Here is a 21,341-nt window from a genome sequence, read left to right as displayed (position 1 = left end):
TATAGTTAATACAATGGTCTTTGATTCAATTAGAAAGGAAAAAGATGTCCAATATAAAATTGAAGAAGAGGTACTGCAGGCTCATAGAGGAGTCAAATTTAGTGATGACCACCAAGCCCTAGTGCTTTGGTCAACTAAGAAGAGGGACAAAACTAGAATGTAGGAAATCTCTACTACATAGCATACTAGTGCATTAATAGTATTTAGGGCTAGTGAGGTTGGCAGTAAGAAAATTATTAGAATGGCTTTAGAAATGCTGAAATTTGGCAGTGCGGTGCTTGGTCAAGAAGAGGATAGGTTTTCTCAACTCAATGCTAGATTTGAAGAAGTTTTAAAATCATATGAGGAAAGGGGCACACAGATACAATCACTGCAGAACCAAGTATCTCAAATGGTGAAGCAACATGGGAAAAGAAAAGTAGGAGAATCAAGTAGACCCAATATTGTATACCCTAGGCCACCTATTGAATCTTTTAAGTCAACTCCAATTATTGAGATACCAGACTCCCCTAAGAGGCCACAATTCTACACTGTAGAGGAATTTGAAGAAGAAAAGAATAAGTTATATGCACTACATGTAGAATTGAATAATAAATATGAAGAGAAAATAAGATAGAGTGTAATGTATTTAATGGATAGGATAGAATGGCCAACATTTTTTGACTAGTTGGCAAGGATTGCAACCATCAGGGATGAATTGAAAGGAAATGAAGAAAGAATGAAACCTATTATATAGAAATGGACTGAGAGAAATAGTGATATTACCCTCATGTATGTATTTGTCATCCAGCTATCCTATTACCAGAAAAAGAACATTTTTGACTTGTTAAATAAGCTAGAGAATTTTGATGACAAATAGGATTCTTTTCAAATAAGAGTGATAGTTCGTTTCTCAAAGTACATAGCTAAAAATTTTGATTTATTTCCTAGTGCTCTCAAAACTATTCATAAAGTAAAGGAAAAGGAAGAGTGGAAGAAAGTGTTAGATGAATAATTTTGTCAAAGATTGAATAATGTAATAAATGAAACTGGGCATCTATTATGAGCAACGACCAATGTGGAATTAGTTAAAGTGTAGTTGTTTTACAATGCCATCAGGAAAGATTTTGTTGAAATAGAAGCAATTGGAAATTCTTTAATAACTATACAAAGGGATATCCTAAATTTTGATTGGCGCAATGACATTTTTTACAATGAGTGGAAGGAACAATTTATGTCTACAAAATTGATGGAAGAAGATGATGAGGCAAAAGAAGATGCAAGAGCAACTATTACCTTTATAGTTGATGATGAAGCAAGGAGAATCCCTGGGCTAAATTAATTTTTTAGGTAACTAGAGATGACTCATCACTTTCAAGCTTGATAGCTACTTATTCTAAGGACTCAGAATAACTAGAGAATCAAATCATAAAGCCTCATTGTTCCAAGAGATGTAACAAAAAAGCGGCCTACCAAAAGAATGTAATGACATTTAAGTTTTTTTGTTACACATATTTTTGTCTTTTTATGATAGTTGCCTATAAATTTTCTTTCTAAACGACAACTGTCAGTTCTTTGTGCCTGAAGCTTGTTGCATCTCACATTATATAAGTGAGATCCCAAGTCTAGTGAAAGGGTCCAAATTCTGATGTATTTTTTCAACTTTTCAAGAAATAGTACAATCAATATTGTTTCATGTAGTAGTTTTGACACTTTCAAGTGTACTTTCTAATTTATAGATATGACATAACTAGCTAAATATTCTGGGCTTTTTTTGAAACTCTATTGGTTATTGTATTAGTCGTCATTTCAAAAGGATAATACAAAGGGGTATTTACATTATTTTCCACGTCATCACTTCATGTCTCCATTTTATGAGCTTCTCTATTTTGAGATCATTTGAATAAGGGTCATGTGACTAAATGCAATTTGGATGGGTTGTGTATTGGTTCTATTGTTTCTTTTAATTCAATGGATTATATAAATGCTTTAGTAGATGAGTAGAATTAATGAGTTTATGAAAAATATATTTTAGAAGAATGGGAATGGGTAGTTACTATTGATAAAAATTCATTCACAAGTTGTCTTAACTAGATCTCCCATGAATGTCAATTTTTGCACAATGGATAAGGCATTGGTCACATAAAATAGTGATGGTTGAGAGTAAATCTTTCTTCTACATGCCAATTCAAATATAATTTCAAAGTCATTTTCATTTCATTTTGTCCAAGGTTATAATGCTGGTCACCACTCATTTACATTTAATTTCTAAATTTTAGGTAGCTTCTATTTCTAGAATTACATGTAAACTCTAGGAGAATTATGACCACATCTACTTACGAGGGATGCATATAAATTTGAAAGCATTAAAGAAATTGGTAAACTGTGTATGTGCCTAAGGATAGAAGATGAGAATCAGAATGAAACTAAGATAATTTTCATACAACAGTTTGCATTAAAACCATCCCAAGGTACACCCACTTTTGGTTTACAAAGCCTAAAGAGTAGGAAACCATCCTTGGTTTTGTTGAAGTTGTGCCCAAATTGGTTTACTTATGTAATGGTTAGTGGGAATTGGTTAATCCTTAGGTTATATGAATATCATAATTTTGATATTGAACATTTTATTGTTTATTACTTTCAAACACCAATAGCTTCAATTTTGTAGTTGTAACATCTTCTAACATCTTGTACCATAACTACCTTAGGTGGAGTAATAGATAGGGCTTTGACTAGGTCACTTTTGTATGCCACTTCTAGGATTGGTCAGAAATATGGTTGTTTCACTTTGTTTGACACAAGTTAGACCTCAAATGACTCTTTTGCCTATTGTTTCCTAGAACTAGAGGCCATTTTCTTCTATCTAGGGTTTTAAACATGAAGAAAATGTGATATTGCATAGCTCGACACTAGTATAAATACCTTGTATCGATGAAATTGTGCTAAATCACTGTCAAAATTGGCTCAAATGTTGGATTCTCTATTTTTCACTCTTCTTCATCTTTTTTCACCATTCATGATGAAGAAAAATGGTTCAAAATGCAATAATATACCTTATTTTCATAGCATTTAATGTTTAGTGCATTTATAGCTGTCCACTCAGCTTATTAAGCTTTTCTGCATTGCTCAACTTCTATTGTTTTTCAAACACTCGGCATCTACATAAATATCCTTTACTCAGCTTTAACTAAAATTTCTCTTTGCTTGGCTTCTACTACCAACTCGACATGTATTGTGATTTTACTTAGCATCTGAAGGTAGCTTTTCTAACTCAGCAACATTGGTGAAATCTTGAAACTTTAACTTTGCATTTGCATTCATGTTGATATTTCCTTTTTAGTACTTGCTTTTTTAGGAATTGATGTATGATAAAGCTTTGTATATTAGTTTCATATGCCTTCTTGTGCTTAGTTGGATGAAGTGTGACCACTTGACCTTGAGGTGAAGTGATCCCTTCATTTGATGTGTTGCTTCCATCCTTCTTCCATGTCTTATTCATTTTTCCTTTGATGTGTTCAACATCTACCTTTTCTTTTCCTTTTTTAATCTCTAAGTTGGGTGCCTTTGACCTTTTTGGGCAATTCTTGCTAATATGTCTAGTCTTTAAACAATTGAAACATGTGGTTTGGTTGAGCCATTGGTTGTAGTTTCCACTAAAGTGTGTTCTTATGCAATTTTTAGGGATATGTCCATATTCTTGATAGTAGTGGAAGATATACCTGGTGTTATAGTCCCAATTGTAGTGATGTCCATGATTATTTCCCATTGTTGGATGATTAGGAGTCTACATAGGCTTTGATCTGCACTCAAAATCTTTATACCCATACTTCTTGCAATTATAGTAGTGACCCTCAAAATCTTGGTGTTCTGATAGTCCTAGTCTTGTAATCATGTGCTTGATGTCCTTGCTTGTTACACTTGTGATAGTTATCCACATTCTTAGGTTTGTCATGTTTATGGGCATTCTTTCTTCTACACACATTACAGGTACGTCCCTTTTTACCACAAAAAATACAAGTAGGTTTAGTGTTCTTACCTTTGTGACTTCTTTCTTCTGTTGTCTTGGATGACTTTCCTTTTTCAATGCTGGTCTATCCTAGTCCTAAGTATCATTACTTTATCTTGATGATTTTAGTAGCTATTCAAAGTACTTGATGGACTCATTAGGTTTGTTGAAGCTCTTTGCAATTTTCTTCTCTCTCTTTAGGTCATTTTTTAGTTGTTCATTTTGCATCTTTAGTGTGGAGATCTCAATGTCCTTGACATTTTGTTCATGATGTGCATTCATCATATAACTTAGGGTTTCTAGCTATATGTTTGAAATCCTTGCAAGCTCAATTGACTTTTCTTCCAATCTGTTGGCAAGGTTTCTCTTGTCTTCTTCTAGCATAGCCTTATCTTCATTGGCTCTTTTATTTTGTTTAATTACTTCACAAAGCATCATGGCTTGAGATTCTTGTTCAATCTCAAGTGTTTTGATTTCTTCTACTTGAGCTCTATTCTTCTCCATTAGGACTACTATTACTGCATCAAGCTCTTTGGAATCTCCATTTACAAACAATTTTGTGGTGTCAATCTCCTTGTATTGTGTATCATTCTCAGCTATGGCAATCTCTTTTCTTTTCTTTAAAGATTTTCTCAGTTCTTCTCTGGCTTCTTCCAAAGTATGTAAAGCAAGTTGTATATCAATCACCTAATTTTCTATGACCTTCCCAAGTTTGTAGACTTCCATTTCCATATATTTTCTCCAAGCTATAAATTTCCTCCTCGTGAGAACTCAGCTCTGATACCAATTGTTAGAATTTATAAGTAGGAATGTTCATTTCTAAGGGGGGGTTGAATTATAAGTAACCAACTTTGACCTTTTAAAACTTTTAGCTGAGATCATTCACATGCATTTAACATATCTACTTAACATGAAAAATAAAGACATGCATGAAAATAGATAACACAAGATTTTGGTCATCCAAAAACCCTCACAATTGAGAAGGTAAAACTGGGGTGGGGATGACACCCACAAATTATAACTGCAACAATATGTAACTATTTAAGGTTACAAAGATTGACCACTTCCAGTGGTTTACCTTGTGAAAGGCCTATCTTGTTAAGACTTTACACTCTATTAAAAGTGACCTACTTAGAGGATTTACAAACACTCACTTGGAATGTTACCCTATCAAAAGATTTAGCACCTTTTTGAAAGGCTTACAATATAGCTATTAAACCAACCTATCATCATAGGATTTTCATTCCTAATACAAATGGCTAGAAAGTATTAGAATTTGATGACCTAATGACTTACAATCTTTAATTTCTAGTTCCATATCCTCATTTTGATCCCTCCTTTATCTGATATGTCTCTCCTCAAAATTCTAATGCTCTATTCTAACCAACTGGATTTTGCAATTCTACTCTTCCCTATAATTCTTTAAACCCTTCTAAAAATTTCTAGCATTCTCCCATACAATACTTTCACACACATGAATAATGGGGTTTCATCCTCCTTTTAAATGCTTCAAAGACTTAGGGTTAGGTATGAATCTATGAACAAAATTCATCTTTCTTTTCCTACTCAATTCTTTCACTTTTTCTATTGGTTGCATGCCTTGTCTATTTTTCTTATTGGCTACATGTTGATTACATAAGGAATGTAAAAGATTTGATCTTATCATCAAGATTCTTTGAGATTCATCCTAATTCAACTCAAAAATAGTTTACATATGAGTTTGTGAAGGCACAAATTCATATGTTTATTCTATGTTACTCAAAACTTACTAATTGTTGATTCTCGACACATAGAGGAATTATGCCTCACTAGGAATCTATAGTAATTCTATCTAGCTTGGCATCTATACTTTTCTCCAAACCTATACTAACTTGGCATCACTTGTCACTCAGCACTTGAATCTTTCTTGGCACCTGAAGTTCACTCAACACCTATTTAATCTCTGGCTTGACACATACTATAGCTCAGCATTCATATTATACTTGGCATCATCTTGAGAATTGGTTAAGTGTGTTGACACTCAATTGTCAAAACCAATCTAAGACCAACAATGACACCCAAAAATTATCATTACAGTAATATGTAAGTATTTAAGGTTACAAAGTTTGACCACTTCCAATGGTCTGCCCTATCAAAGGCCTACCCTATTAAAGGATTTTCACCCTATTAAAAGTGACCTAGTTAAATGATTTACAAAAACTCACTTGGAATGTTACCCTATTAAAGGATTTATCACCTCGTTAAAGGTTTACAACATGGCTACTAAACCAACCTATTTCTATAGGATTTTCATTCCTAATATAATGGCTAGAAAGTATTAGAATGTGTTTACTTGTTAACTTATAATCCTCAATTGCTAATTCTAGATCCTTGTTCTACTGAATCTGATCTAATCCTTCCTAGTCTAATATGTCTTTGCTCAAAGTGCTAATGCTCTATTCTAAACTGACTAAATTCTGCAATGTTGCTCTTCCTTCTCTAAGTCCTCATACCCCTCTAAACTTTGTTAGCATTTTCCAATACAACTCTCATACATGAAAAAAATTATGGGATATAGACCTCGTTATAAAGGTTTCAAAGACTTGGGGTTAGGTATGAATCCATGATCAATATTCATCCTTCTTTTCTTGCTCAAATCCTTTCACTTTTCCTATTGGTTGCATGCTTTCTCCATTTTTTTGGTTAGCTACATGTTGATTACATAGGAAATGTAAAAGATTCAATCTTATCTTTAAGATCCTTCAAGATTCATCTTAGGTTGGCTCAAAAATGGTTTACATCAAAGTTTGTGAAGGCAAAAACTCATATGTTGATTCTATGTTACTTGGCATTTACTAATTGCTAATGCTCAAAACATATAGGAATTCTATCTCATTCAACTCCTATAGTAACTGTCTCACTCAGCATGTATTCTTCACTGGTCACCTATAGTGAATTAGCATCACTTATCACTCAAGACTAGATACTTGCTCAGCACTTGAAGTTCACTCGGCACCTATTGAATCTCTAGCTTGACACATACTATAGCTTGACATCTATATCATACTCGACATCATCTTTGAAATTGGTTATGTGTGTTAACACTCAATTGTCAAAACCAATCTAGGACCAACAATCTCCAACTTTGACATGAGTGTCAAAAACACTTAACTAACCATTATTAATCTGATCTTCTATGAGTATAATACACATCCTATTCAACATATGTACAAAACTTCAAAAAAAACTTGTTTCAAAATTTTGTAGAAGACTATATACCTCAAAAATTTGGAAGTCCCCCTAAGTTGATGTGTCATTTCTGTATCCAAAATTCCTTAATGTTGTATTTCTCTCATGTTGTTTCCATTATCTTCCTTATCACTCCTTTGCCTCTATTTATGTCTACTCTATTTTTGGTCTGTATCTACTCTATGTTTGCTCCCCCTTTCACACAGCTTCCTTGCAGTTTTAGTTTTTGTATCCTTTTGGCTATATCTCCTTATTTCTCCTCAAAACTCAAAATTTGAATATCTCCCCCTTTGATTATATCTCCTTCTTTTGATTTCTTTTACTATCTTTTACTATCTTATTCTTCATTCCCATATCTTATTCTTCATCTCAAAAATGTATTTCTCCCCCGTTTTGACACTTGTGTCAAAGGGTCCTAAGAATGAATGAAATACATAGCCAAAAAGGTTTGATTTACCTCCATTATAATTTTTAGAGAAGCATCCCAATTTTCCAATGCAATTTCCAGTGCTTTGAGCTAGATGGTTGTCTCTATTGCAAGGTGTACAAGGCCTTCTATTGTAGAAAGATTTGGATCTTTCTTCAAAACATTCTTTATATAGGTCATTTCTTTATGCAAAACTTCCATATGTGGGATTATGGTAGATTGTATCTATATCAACTTCGCCTTGATATTAGCCTCATCTACTATAAGTAAGCTAATTCCTTTTGGGTTTGAAGCATTGTGGAAAAATTCTTTTCAGTTTGAACTAGATCCTTTGGTAGCTATGTGCTAGATATTTTTAGGTTCCTCTCCAAGCTCAATATCCTCTGGCTAGTTTCTAGTGTAAAATATGATAAATCACACAATTTGGAGTACAATGAGAATATATTCTCAAGTACTACTTTCACCCTTTCAACTTGAGATAGTGCTATATCTCACTAGATATTTTCTCATTGACATTCATTTGAAATTTCTTCTTAGACTATTCAAGTGATTTAACATTAGTATCTAGGTCTTCATTTTGTACCTGGTCCACTATATTGGATAGTTTCTCCATGATAGGCTTTGTCTCATTAGGTACTTGTAGGCTGAAAGCATCAAGAAGGATGTCTTTAATTTCTATCAATGCTTGCATCTACCTATACTCATTCATGAGTATCTCTTTCTTCTTCTTCTTTTCTAGTGCCTCTTGCACTTCATTGATCTATGCTAAGTTCATCATTTTATAGCCATAGCTAGGTATAACTATCTCCTAATCAAATTTAGGGTCTCCATAATGAAGTAACCTTGCTACCTTGGTAGAGATTGAGCCTGGTGCTCATATATGTAGTGGTACTGCATTAGTGCTTGGCTGCTTAGTAGGAGTCCCTATAGTAGAAAAATTGACCAATGTGTGTATTGTTTCTTATTCCTTTTCCTTAAGTGTTTTCTCCTCTTCCTTGTCCTCTTTAGATCTACCTTGAAAAATTATATTAATCAAAGGAGGTGCACCTTGACTCTGTGCTATAGGAGTAGAGGTATCCCTTTGTCCTATTTTCTACTTTTCTTTCTCCTCGATAGTTGAAGTCACTATCACTATGGAATCAACCTTAGCAGATGCATCTTGTGCTTTTTGCTCTTGTGGTTGTCCACTTGTAGCTATAGGAGGTTGCGGGGGTGATTCTTTTGTATTCACCTTCTCCTTATTTATCTCAACTACTACCTTTTGAAGTTCTTCTACACTCACCAAAACTAGATCTGTACACAACTCTGATTGCAAAGTTGTTTGGTGAAGGATCTTTCTAAGATCCTCTGCAGTCAATGGATTAGTGTTTTGACCAGTAGTGTCAAGAACATATTTTTTAATTACTATCTCTACAAGTTTAGGTGTTGCATGTGGTGGACTAGGTGGTGGCAATTGTGTGTCTTGGACACTCTGTTCCTATTGTTGCTTCTCAGCTATTGCCTCATCACCTTTTTGTGTTTCCTTCCCCACTGCAACTTCTTCCTTCTCTTTCTCTCCCTCATCCTCCTTTTCATTTTCCTCTTCTTCCTCACCATTATTTCTTCCCTAAAAGGGATCTTCTTGTCCTTCCTTTACTATTTGAAGGCCATAAATGAATTTCCACATGAAAGTAGACTTCTTTACAACATCCTCAATTTTATTTTGCACAATATCAGATGCTTTGTATTTGGATGCAAACTTACCCCCATGTTTCTTGCTAGCCTTTCTTATTTGACCTTTAGTGAGGTCATGCATTACACAAGCCAAAGTTGACTCTCTTATCTCTTTCTCCATGTTTAGGAAATAATGCCATTTATTTTCAAAAATGGAGTAAAGTTCCTTAGGCATAGTATTGTCAACTTCAAGTGGAGTAGTCTTGAACTTGGCCATCATAGTGTAGATTGACTCTTCCACTATGTTCTGCTTCTCTCTACTTAACTTATTAAAGTCAATGGTTTTCAATCCAATCAAATTTGCATTATCCCTAATGTTATTGCAAAAAATTTCAAGGTTGGATTTAGTGGTGTGACTTACCACTCTGAATTGTTCATTATCAAATTTTTTCTTCTCCTCATCTGACTATGGGGGTGACACATATTTTCTTCTCTTTTTCTCTACTAGCCCTCCTTATTTTGTAGCTTTCTACTTCTATTTTTTTTTTGCTACCTTTGTTGTAGCTCTTGTATCTGCCCTTGTGGTAGGCTTTACTAGGATTGGCTTGGCTACTTTCTTCTTGCTTTGAGTTGTGTAGTAGGTTGTTTCTATGTTTTCCTCTTCTTAGGTTTAGCCTTAGGTGCTTCCTACTCAGAACCTTCTTCTTCTTTAGCATCCTCACCCATGCCTTGGGTTAATGCTAGTTTCCCTTGCCCTTATTCATCTTCATCATCATCTACCTCTTCATCTTTTTCTTCCTTTGCCTCAGTTGCCCCTTCTCCAAATTTAGCTTTGAGCTTCTTCACCAACTTATCATTTTTCTTTAATATAGAAGCTATTTTCAATTCCATATCTACCTTTGATCTCACCACATTATGTGTGCCAAAATGTGGTGCACTCTTATCTACTTATTCTATTAATAATGCTATTATGGTTGTAGATGCCTCATCAATATTGATTTTATAACCAAGAGGTCTTCACCATCTAACCCTTGGTATGGCTGCTTGAATGTAAGTATAATCAATATCCAAAAGAAAAAAACATCATTTATGTTCTTCTCGACAAGTAAGATTGGAATCCTTAGTCTCTGCTTCATGGATTTCTTGAAATCTTCAAAATAGCTGGTCATAAGTGTTTCAAAATTTCCCCCCATTTGTTCAATATATTCATTTATCTAAGCTACAATGGACCTATTAGTTTTCTAGCAAACTTTTCCAAAGGATGGAAATTCATTTTGTAAACAGAAAAATATACAAATAAAAATTTGCACCAAATTTACATTGTGCTCCCTTAGTTGTCCTTATAGCTCCCAAGTTCTCATTGATTTGTTGCAATTGCAATTTTGCTACGTCATAGGTATGATCCTTTTAACTAGTTTATAGTCAACATCTACTATAATGCATGGAACATTGTTGAGTCTACTGGATTGATAAAAATTGTGGGAAATGACTCTAATAGCAAAATTAACTAGAGGATCATGAATGGTATCTATGGTCATGCCTCTCTTGTTCCACTTGGGTCCTTTATTCTTCTCACTTACTTCGTTTGAGTCACTTCTGAGGGTCTTAGGCTGATCTAGGGTTGGATATCTTGTTACCCTATGAAAATCTTCTTTGATATCTTGATTGGGCCAAATTCCAACCATAAACTTCCATCATGAATCTTGCTCAACACTATTCTAATCAACTCAGTTTTAAAAATAGTGGGGAACTCTAGGGCATGGGTTAAACCCTTCTTCCCAATGATTTAAAAATTCTTCCTTTAAGAATGCATTTTCACACAACCTATCATAATATTCTCTCATCTCCATTTCTCCAATAGCACAATTCTTTCAATTATAACATCTCCTAACATCTTGGACCATTACTACCTTAGGAGGAATTACAAATAGGGCTCCGACTAGGTCATTTTTATATGCAACTTCAAGGATTGGCAAAAAATCAAGTTGCCTAAATTCATTTGACACTAATTTTACCTCAAATAGCTCTTTCTCTTGAGGTTTCCTAGAAATGGAGGCAATTTGTGCAATCTATGGTTTAAACACAGAGAAATTTGAAACTATGTAGCTTAGCACTAGTATACATACCTTGAAATTGATGAAAGTATGCAAAATTTGCATAGAAATTTTCTCAAATGCTAGATTCTCTAGTTGGAAATCATTCTACACTCTTTTTCATATTTTCTCTTTATTTTTGATGAATAAAATGATTCAAAATGTGATCATATACCCTTATTTTGTAGTATTTGATGCTTAGTGCATTTACAACTATCCACTTAGTTTCTTAAGATTTTCTACAGTACTCGACTTCCATTGGTTTACAAACACTTGACATACAGTGGAGTTTCCCTTACTTGGCTTCAACTAAAATTTCCCTTCACTCAACATCCATTACCAACTTAGCTAAAACTAACCACTTAGCTTCCACTAACTTTGGCAAACAATTGGACAATACTTGTGAAAACTTGAAGTTTTAGCTTTGCATCTCTATTCATGATGATCTCTTCTTTTCAGTACTTGCTTATTGTTGGAACTATTGTATGATAAAGCTTTGTATATCAGTCCCATATACCTTCTTTTTCTTAGTTGGATGAAGTGTGACCACTTCACCTTTTGGGTGAAGTGTTCCCTTCATTTGATGTGCTACTTCCATCTTTCTTCTTCCATGTCTTATTCATTTCTCCTCTAATGTGTTCAATGTCCACCTTCTCCTTTCCTTTTTTGAACTCTGAGTTGGGTGTCTTTGATCTTGTTGGGTAGTTCTTGTTGATGTTTCCAATCTTCAAACATCTGAAGCATGTAATTTGGCTGAGTCATCTACTATAGTTTCCACTAAAATGTGTTCTTATGCAATTTTGTGGGATGTGTCCATATTCTTGATAGTAGTGATAGCTAAGCCTACTATTGTACTTCTAATTATAGTGATGTTCATAATTTTTTGACCTTGCCGGTTGATACATAGGCTTTGATCTGCATTGAAAAGCTCTATGTCCATACTTCTTGCAATTGTAGTAGTGAACTTCAAATCTTGGTGTCCTAATACTTTTTGTCCTACAGTCATGTGCTTGATGTCCTTACTTGTTGCACTTGTGATAGTGACCCGTATTCTTAGGTTTTTCATGTTGATTGGAATTCTTACTCCTACACACATTAGAAGTATGTCCCTTTTTACCACAAAAATGACAAGTAGGTTTAGTGTTCTTACCTTTGTCACTTCTTTCTTCTGTAGTTCTGGATGGCTCTTCTTTTTTAGTGTCAGTGTCTCCTAGTCTTGAAGTATCATTGTTCGATCTTGGTGATTTCAATAGTTTTTCAAAGTACTTGATGACCTCATTGGGTTTTTTGAAGCTCTCTACAATCTCCTTCTCTCTTTTCAGGTCATTTTTCAGTTCTTCATTCTGCATATTTAGTGTGGAGATCTCAATGTCCTTAACATTTAGTTCATGATCTACATTCATCATCTAACTTAGGGAGTCTAGCTATATGTTGGAAATTCTTGCAAGTTCAATTGATTTTTCTTCCAATCTATTAGCAAGGTTTATCTTGTCTTCTTCTATCATAGCCTTATCTTCAATGGCTTTTTTCTTTTTTTCAGTCACTTCACAAAGCATCATGGCTTGTGATTCTTGTTCAAGCTTGAGAGTTCTTATCTCTTTTGCTTTGGCTCTTTTCTTCTCTATCAGCTCTGCTATTGCTGCATTAAATTCTTTGAAATCTCCATTAACAAACACTTTTTAAGTGTCAATATCCTTTTATTATGTATCATTCTCAGCTATGGAAATCTCTCGTCTTCTCTTTAAGGATTTTCTAAGTTCTTCTCTGGCTTCTTCCAAATTGTGTAGAATGAGTTTTATATCAATCACTTGATTCTCTATGATCTTCCCAAGTTTTTAGACTTCCATTTACAGATCTTTTCTCCAAGTTGTGAGGCTTCCTCTTCTGAGAATTCAACTCTAATACCAATTCTTGGAATTTACAAGTGGGAAGATTTACTTCTGAGGGGGGGTGGGGGGTGGGTGAATCAAAAGTAACAAACTTTAACCTCTAAAACTTTTAACTAAAATCATTCACATGTATCTACCATATCAAACTAACATAAAAGAAAAGACATGCATGAAAATAGATAACACAAGATTTTGGTCACCTAGAAACCCTCCAAAATGAGAAGGAAAAACTGGGGTGGAGATGATGCCCACAAATTATCACTGCAAAAAGATGTAATTGTTTAAGGTTACAAAGTTTGACCACTTCCAATGGTTTGCCCTGTGAAAGGCCTGCCCTATTAAAGGCTTTTCACCTTGTTAAAAGTGACCTGATTAAAGGATTTACAAGCACTCACTTGGAATGATACCCTATTAAAGGATTTATCACCTTGTTAAAGGTTTACAACATGGCTACTAAAACAACCTATCTCCATAGGATTTTCATTCCTAATACACTGGCTAGAAAGTATTAGAATGTGTTAACCTGTTAACTTACAATCCTTAATTGCTAATTTCTACTTAATCTAATCTGATCCTTCCTAACCTAAAATGTCTCTACAAGAAGTGCTAATGCTCTATTCTAAACCAACTAAATTTTGTAATGGTGCTCTTCCTTCTCTAAGTCCTTATACCCCTCTGAACTTTGTTAGCATTTCCCCATACAACTCTCATACATGCATGAATTATGGGATATCGACCTGCTTATAAAGGCTTTGAAGACTTAGGGTTAGGTATGAATCCATGATCAATATTCATCCTTTTTTTCTTTCTCAAATCCTTTCACTTTTCTTATTGGTTGCATGCTTTCTCCATTTTTCTAATTGGTTGCATGTTGATTACATAAGGAATGTAAAAGATTTGATCTTATCTTTAAGATCCTTCAAGATTCATCTTAGGTCAGCTCAAAAATGGTTTACATCTAAGTTTGTGAAGGTAGAAACTTGTATGCTGATTTTGTGTTACTCAACACTTATTGATCGCTAATGCTTAACTCATATAGGAATTCTATCTCGCTCAGCTCATATAGTAACTCTATCTCACTTGACATTTATTCTTTGCACAACACCTATAGTGACTCGACATCACTTATCACTCAGCACTTGATACTTGCTCAACAAATGAAGTTCACTCAACACCTATTGAATCTCTGGCTTGACATATACTATAACTCAACATCTATGTCATTCTCGACATCATCTTTGAAATTCGTTAAGTGTGTTGACACTCAATTGTCAAAACCAATCTAAGACCAAAAATTATTTTCTTGCTTCTAAAAGGCCTTTAAGTTATGATGTTGTGAAAGTTTTCTACTTTCAACATCTCTCCTTTATGGTCCCTAACCTTTTTGAAGCATGTGAGGATGTGAAATAGTCATCAACATGGTTAGAGTGGCTTTGTAGTTATTAAGGTGAACAATCAAATTTAACTCATGAAGATGTGATAAGTTGTTGATCACAAGATTGCAAGTGGTATCAAGATTAAGATAGGATGTGTTGCAATGAAGCAATTTAGAATGACACAGTCTAAATTTGAATCACCACATGATCGCAAGCAGTCAGATAAACCCTATATTTTAAGTTGTAGGGATATGAAAGGTTTAAATAGTAGTTAATTTTTATGGTAATATAGCATCTTCATGGGTGGTTAAGAGTAACCCTAGATTAAACTTGTGAAGTAGTGAAATGTCATGCTCATAGCTTCACAGGGTTAAATACTAATTTAAAAAGATAAGTTTTGAGGTTGCAATGGAAGGAAAAGGTTAATTTTAAATGGTTATCTCACTATCATAGGTTAGGAAACATTGAAGGGATTTCAAATTTTGATGTGGTGAAATGCTTTGATTGCATCTTCATGGGGTTAAAGTTGTTGTTTGGACTTAATTTTTTGATACTACAAACAAAGAAAATGTTAAGGTTGAAGTGGCTACTGCAACATCATAGATGGAAACATACATAAGAAAGTTTAAGTTATGATGAAGTGATAAAGAATCACATAGTTAAAATTCAAATCATTAGATCATCACAAGAGTTTATGATTGACTAAATTTTAATGTAGTGAAGTGGTGAAAGCTTATAATTGCACCATCACAAGGATTGAATGTGAATTTGTATCTTAATTTTTGATCTTGTGATATGTATTTAGAATAGTTGAGATAAAGTGGATAGCACAACATCACATGGTTTGTTGCAAAGTAAAGTAATGGTTAATCGAAAAGTTTCAATGCAATATTGCATAGTTAAAACAAGTTTCATGCCTAACGGATCTTAGGCATCGCAAGTGTAAGAAGTATTAAGTTCAATGTGCAAAATGGTAAAACTAATCTTAATCACTCCATCAAAATGATTAGTAAATTGAAACATCCAAAAGGTTTAAAGGAGCAATAAAGAATAAAGGGAAGTGAACACAATTTTGTATTCCCATGCCATGAATGAAAAAATGAAGTTTCAAGGTAGCGATTAAAGGGAATCATAATGCCACAAGCTTAACCTGACATATATGAAAAAGGGTAGAAAATTTGTGAAGCAGCCAAGATAATTATATTCACACAATCATAGCCAAGGATAAGTAAAGAAATAAAACCATAGTGAGGCAGTGACAAGGAGGTCATTGCATGATGGAAAGATCATATTTAAATGCATAAAATAGTTTTCAACGACCATGTTTGAGTTGTGCTAATCTAAATTTTTGAATGATAGAAATCCTTTGCCTAGATATAGCAGTGACAAGGAGGTCATTTCATGATGGAAAGATCATATTTAAATGCATAAAATAGTTTTCAACGACCATGTTTGAGCTGTGTTAATCTAAATTTTTGAATGATAGAAATCCTTTGCCTGGATATAGAATATTTAGATTGTCTCCATAAATTGATAAATGGGTTTCTAGCTAAGTCAATCTTTTGTTAGCCTTTGAAAATTTTGTGAGAACACTACATTTCATTCCATTCTGGAATGGTGAGGCATGAAATGTTTGAATTTTCAAAAAAGATGAATACTCTATTGTCTTTTATCCTCCATGCCCTCGAGCTACTTTTCCTCTCAGATTCCCTAGCTGTTCGATGTAATTAGATCAACCATTGTCATTTCCTTGCTATGAAAACATGGGCACTCTTTATGTATAGCGAGGTAGCAAGTGCCAAAAAGTTGTAAAAAAGGACCATGAAATGAAACACGGAAATGGAAGGTTTGTTTTCTAGCCGATCATTTAGTCACAGACACCTGGCAAGTGTTGTCAGAACGAAAAAAGGAACCCAATGGAAGTAGTCAAAAGTTGGCACTAGAATGATGAGTATTCTGATGTCTTGCTACCTCGCTATCGAAAAAAGTTTACATCTCACCATTAGCGAAGTAGCGAGGTGTCACGTAATCAAAAGCACCATGGCATCAAAATTTATCAAAAAACCATAATTTGTCCAGGTGACATGATTAGTAATAACTTCTGTTGCCATAAGTAGTTGGTAGGAGCAATAACAATTTGATGGGTCCTGGTATTTTACAGCACTGACATTTATTAAAATTGCCCAAGCTCAATACCTCACTATTGGAAAATTCTAGCATCTTGCCATTAGCGAAGTAGTGAGGCACCGTAAAATCAACTGCCTGTGGGATTTCTAGTAACGTGGCTGATGACTAGGACTAAAGTAAAGTCTTGTTGGGTGCCAGCATTGTAGAATCTCCTACGTCATCAATACTCTAGACCCATGCCCCACTGATCAAGTGTACAAGAGATCCTAATCATCAGAGCAAAGAAAAATCGATAGTCCTCGGTATCTTGCTTTGGAAAGTTGCAAGTTGTTTAAGCTAAGCGACATAGCGAGTATGGGACCCACCACCTTTTAGGAAACTTGGTGCAATTTCTCCACCTTTGATGTAACCTCAGATCACTAGTCATTGCTATCTCACCATAAAAAGTTGCTCGAACAATATGTATAGCGAGATAGTGAATGGGGGCCCACCGCTGTCTTCTAAGCAATACAAGCAACATATCATCCACAAGATTGAGAGTGAATTAATGCTTATCATTGCTTTGCTATGGAAATGTGCTCATTCTTTATGTATGGTGAAGTAGCGAGCTATTGACACGTATCCTCAGTCGCTAACGGATCCAAGCAGATATGCCATCAATGAAAGAGCTGTGTACGTGGGAAATTTTCATTGGATTAGAGGGCCAACTTGTTGAGTGCAACATCTAGTTATCTTTCTCTATACCCCATGATCGTATGATTTTTCAAGATTGACAGAAAAGTTTTAAAAACTGAAGGTGGTGGCACTTTGCACATTAATAAGATGTGAAAATTTTTGCATGTGAAGTTAGTAACAGAGTATAACATGCAAGATTTTCCCAATTTCACCTTGCATGAATAAGTATTTTGAAATATTTTTTGAACGAAGATAATTACTACAAGGATTAAAATAAATCTGGCATGAGTGTGAAGCGATTAGTTCAAAGATAAATTGCAGAGTTACAAAGAGTAAAAAACTCCAAGTAAGTTCTCATGCCATAGTTTCTGAAAAAAAATTAGTCTTGTATGGTTTAATCAAAGGATGGTTCTAAAGAGTTCATTAGATCCTCAGTTATGGATAGCACAGGGATTACTAGGTAAAAATACTTGGGCCTAGGATTGTAATATCCTGCATACTAGTTCAAATTGGTTTGCAAAAAATAAGTGTTTTGTCCTGTGTAGAAGTATATGGATTTTTGATAGAGGAAAACTAGTAATCCTGAGTGTTTTCTTAAAGTTTCATCTCTTTGAAACTATGGTAAGATTTCATAGTCAAGTAACCAAGGTTTTGAGAAGGATAATGAATGAACCTGGTAAGATAACAACCCTCTCAGTGATAGCATCATCTTTTAAACAAATTTTCAAGATATCATAGCCTGATGCCAGGGTAAAAAAAATGTGTGGGATCCTGTGCATAGTTTTTGAGGAAGGTGAAGAAGATTTCATACTCATGAGTATGGTCATTCTCATTTTTTGTTAGCATGCACCTTTTTTGTGTTAGTGGATGGAAAATTTTGGTCAAAAAGTGGTTAAGAAAGCAGGCGTGGCTAGGAATCAGAAGTTACCCATTTTGTTATATTTGACAGCCACATTGTCTCTCTGCCCAAGGGTTGCACACAAAGTAATTTTTCCATTATTTTTGAAGCTTGGCATGATTAGTGAAGAGTGGGAAGTAAAGATGAATTTCACAAACTAGTTATCTTGATGAAACCAATGGGTCATGGATAGAATGCAATCATCATAATAGATTTTTTCAGGGACAAGCTTAGTAGTTACATATATGACAGAATCACCGTTGGAGATAAATCAACAAAAGGAGGTGATAGACAGAAGCCCGCAAGAGAATGAGTGATTGGCATAACTTCCTGTTAGTCATTTTCTTTTTTGACAGATGTATGTGTTTTCCTCTTGTAAGGACATCTGTCACTCACATTTGCCCTTTGCTTGTTGCAACTCACACCTATATAAGTGAGTTTTCAAGGCAATGTGATGGTCTGAATTCTATTTTCTAAGTGATATACTTAGTCTATTTTTTGTCCATTGTTTTGAATGAATTGGTGGTGTATTTTCTCTATCAGATCTTGAGAATACATGGCTATAGAACGATCTGTGTTTCTTTTGAAGGTCATTCTGAGTCTACTATAAATTGTATACAATTTTCAAGGAAAATGAATACAAATTATGAACTTTCCCCATTTAGTTCTTTCTAAATCTTGTCTCCTTTTAATTACTTGGTTATCTTGATATTGTATAAGTAAAGGCTTGTGCAATTAAATGCAATCCAGTTAGGTTTTATATCTATTTATCACTGATGTTAATTCAATGGATTAAGTAAAAGCTTTGGTGAATGTGATAAGGTTGCTATAGTAGTGGAAAGGGTTTTGAATGGTAAATTCTGATAAGAATTGCTGATAAAATTTATTGTAAGGCAACAAATTAGATCTAAGAATTTTCTATAGACTCTAAACCCCAATGGATTAGGCAGTGATCAAATTTGATCCAGCTAAAAGCGAAAAGTATCACAAATGGTTTTCAAAAAATGTAGAATTAAATCAATTTTACTTTATTTCCTATAGATCTTAAAATTTGGCTAGTGCTTGTCTGCATGGAATATTTTAGCTTTAGTTAGCCACTATCACTGAGAATGCCTGCAGATCTATAGAAGAATTTTTGGCCATATCTATTATATGGGATGTGTTTATCAAGTTATCAAGAATTGTGTATGTATTTGAGGATTTGAGATGAGAATCAAAATGAAACTAAAAATAATCCTCATATAGTTTTCACAGTCTTGAATCATCCCTGGGTATACCCACCTTGGTTTTGCAGGGCTAGAAGAGTAGAAAATCACCCTTGGTTTTGTTGAAGTTCGGACCAAATGGTTTTGCACATACAATTGCTGATAAAAATTGGCTAATCTTTAGATTGTGTGAGTATTATCATCTTGGTATTAAGAATTTTGTTGCTTGGTAGTTTTAAAATACCAACAAGTTGGAAAAAAAAAAGAGCTAGATGCATGGATAAGTGTAAAAGTGAAAATATTGCCAACCTTCCAAGGACATCAAGCATGTAGGTTTTAAAGACATTAATGCAACACTCCTTTATTGTAGAGATAAATAAATTTTGAGAAGCACATATATTTTCATTACTAGTTGCATGATTGTTCAATGTTTTTAGAGTAGAGACAGAGTTGTAGAGTGAATTCAAGCATATTTCTAGCATCCAACATTCAAAATTATTTACACTATTTTGTAGAAATGGCTTAAAAGGAAGGAGAACTAATAACACAAGTTGTGATTGAAGAATCTTCTTTAAAAAGGAAAATCCCTAGCCCATTTGTGGATGAATGGAGGCAGATTTTACCAATTTTCTCAAATGAGCATGCCTTCAAGGATTCTTGCATATTCTTTAGAGATGTAGAGATACCAAATACAAATGATAGTGAATTATTTTGGTATTTCTACAAGAATAGGACAAAAAAGGTGCCAATATACAACCCTTGGACAAGGAATTTGGGCAAGTTGAATTTGCCAGAAGTGTTTGTGGATGTTAACCTAGTAAAGGCATTTATAAAATGTTACAACCCAGTCAGCAAATCCTTCCATAGGAAGGATATAAGTATCTTCCTGGCACTAGACAAGGAGACATTCATTAAGAAATTTGAGTCGGGAGGCCCTATGTCATTGCCTATTGATATTGAAAAGTTTAATGAGAATTTCAAAAGCCATAATAATTTATACATGGGCAAGGTTATGACTAGGCATATCCTTCAAGTACAAAAAGAGAAAGGGGCAATACCAAATAAAAAGGAAGTGGATCAAATCATGCCTATTTAATTCTTTTAGATTTATATGAAGGATACTATTTTTACTTTGAACAAAGTCCTAGGTTCATATGGAACAATGTATGCTACTGGTGCACACTATGTCATGATATTGAACATTTAGGATCCCAACACAAATGTGGGATAAGATTTTGTAGAATACATCATCATCAAGATCCATGATGAAATTGTTGCTGCCCAGGAGGGAAATTTGGAGAATCTTAGATTCTTTCACCACCCTATGATCTTGTTCATAAACATAGATCTTTTTTATCAAAGTTTCTTCAAGTGCACAGAGGAATGGGGAGAAATATTCTCAGTGTAGAGATTGACAAGGGTATGGAAAATATTCTAGATTTATTCTAATTCTATTTCTTTCTATATTTATTTTGTATACCCTATGTTAAAGATGATAGGAACTATTAATGAGAGAATACACCATATTGTGAAGAAGATAGTTAAGCCAAATTTATGTTTTGATGGGGGGAAAAATATAGGACATAATTGAAGTAGTGTTTTCTTTTTTGAAGATTATACTATTATTAGGGTTGTTGGCTTCTCTCAGTCCCCCCATCTTCTTCCAAAATTTCTACCAGAGAGGTTAGGAATTGTAAATATATTCTAGCAATTGATTTCAATAAATAGGGACTAGTTAGGGAAAACAACCAAGAGAGAAACTTTCCTATTTAGGTGTAAAAAAGT

The sequence above is a fragment of the Cupressus sempervirens genome, chromosome 2 (assembly GCF_028749045.1).
Source record: "Cupressus sempervirens isolate cs-2001-9-10 chromosome 2, ASM2874904v1, whole genome shotgun sequence".
NCBI lineage: Eukaryota > Viridiplantae > Streptophyta > Pinopsida > Cupressales > Cupressaceae > Cupressus > Cupressus sempervirens.
This window is presented reverse-complemented; position numbering follows the sequence as displayed.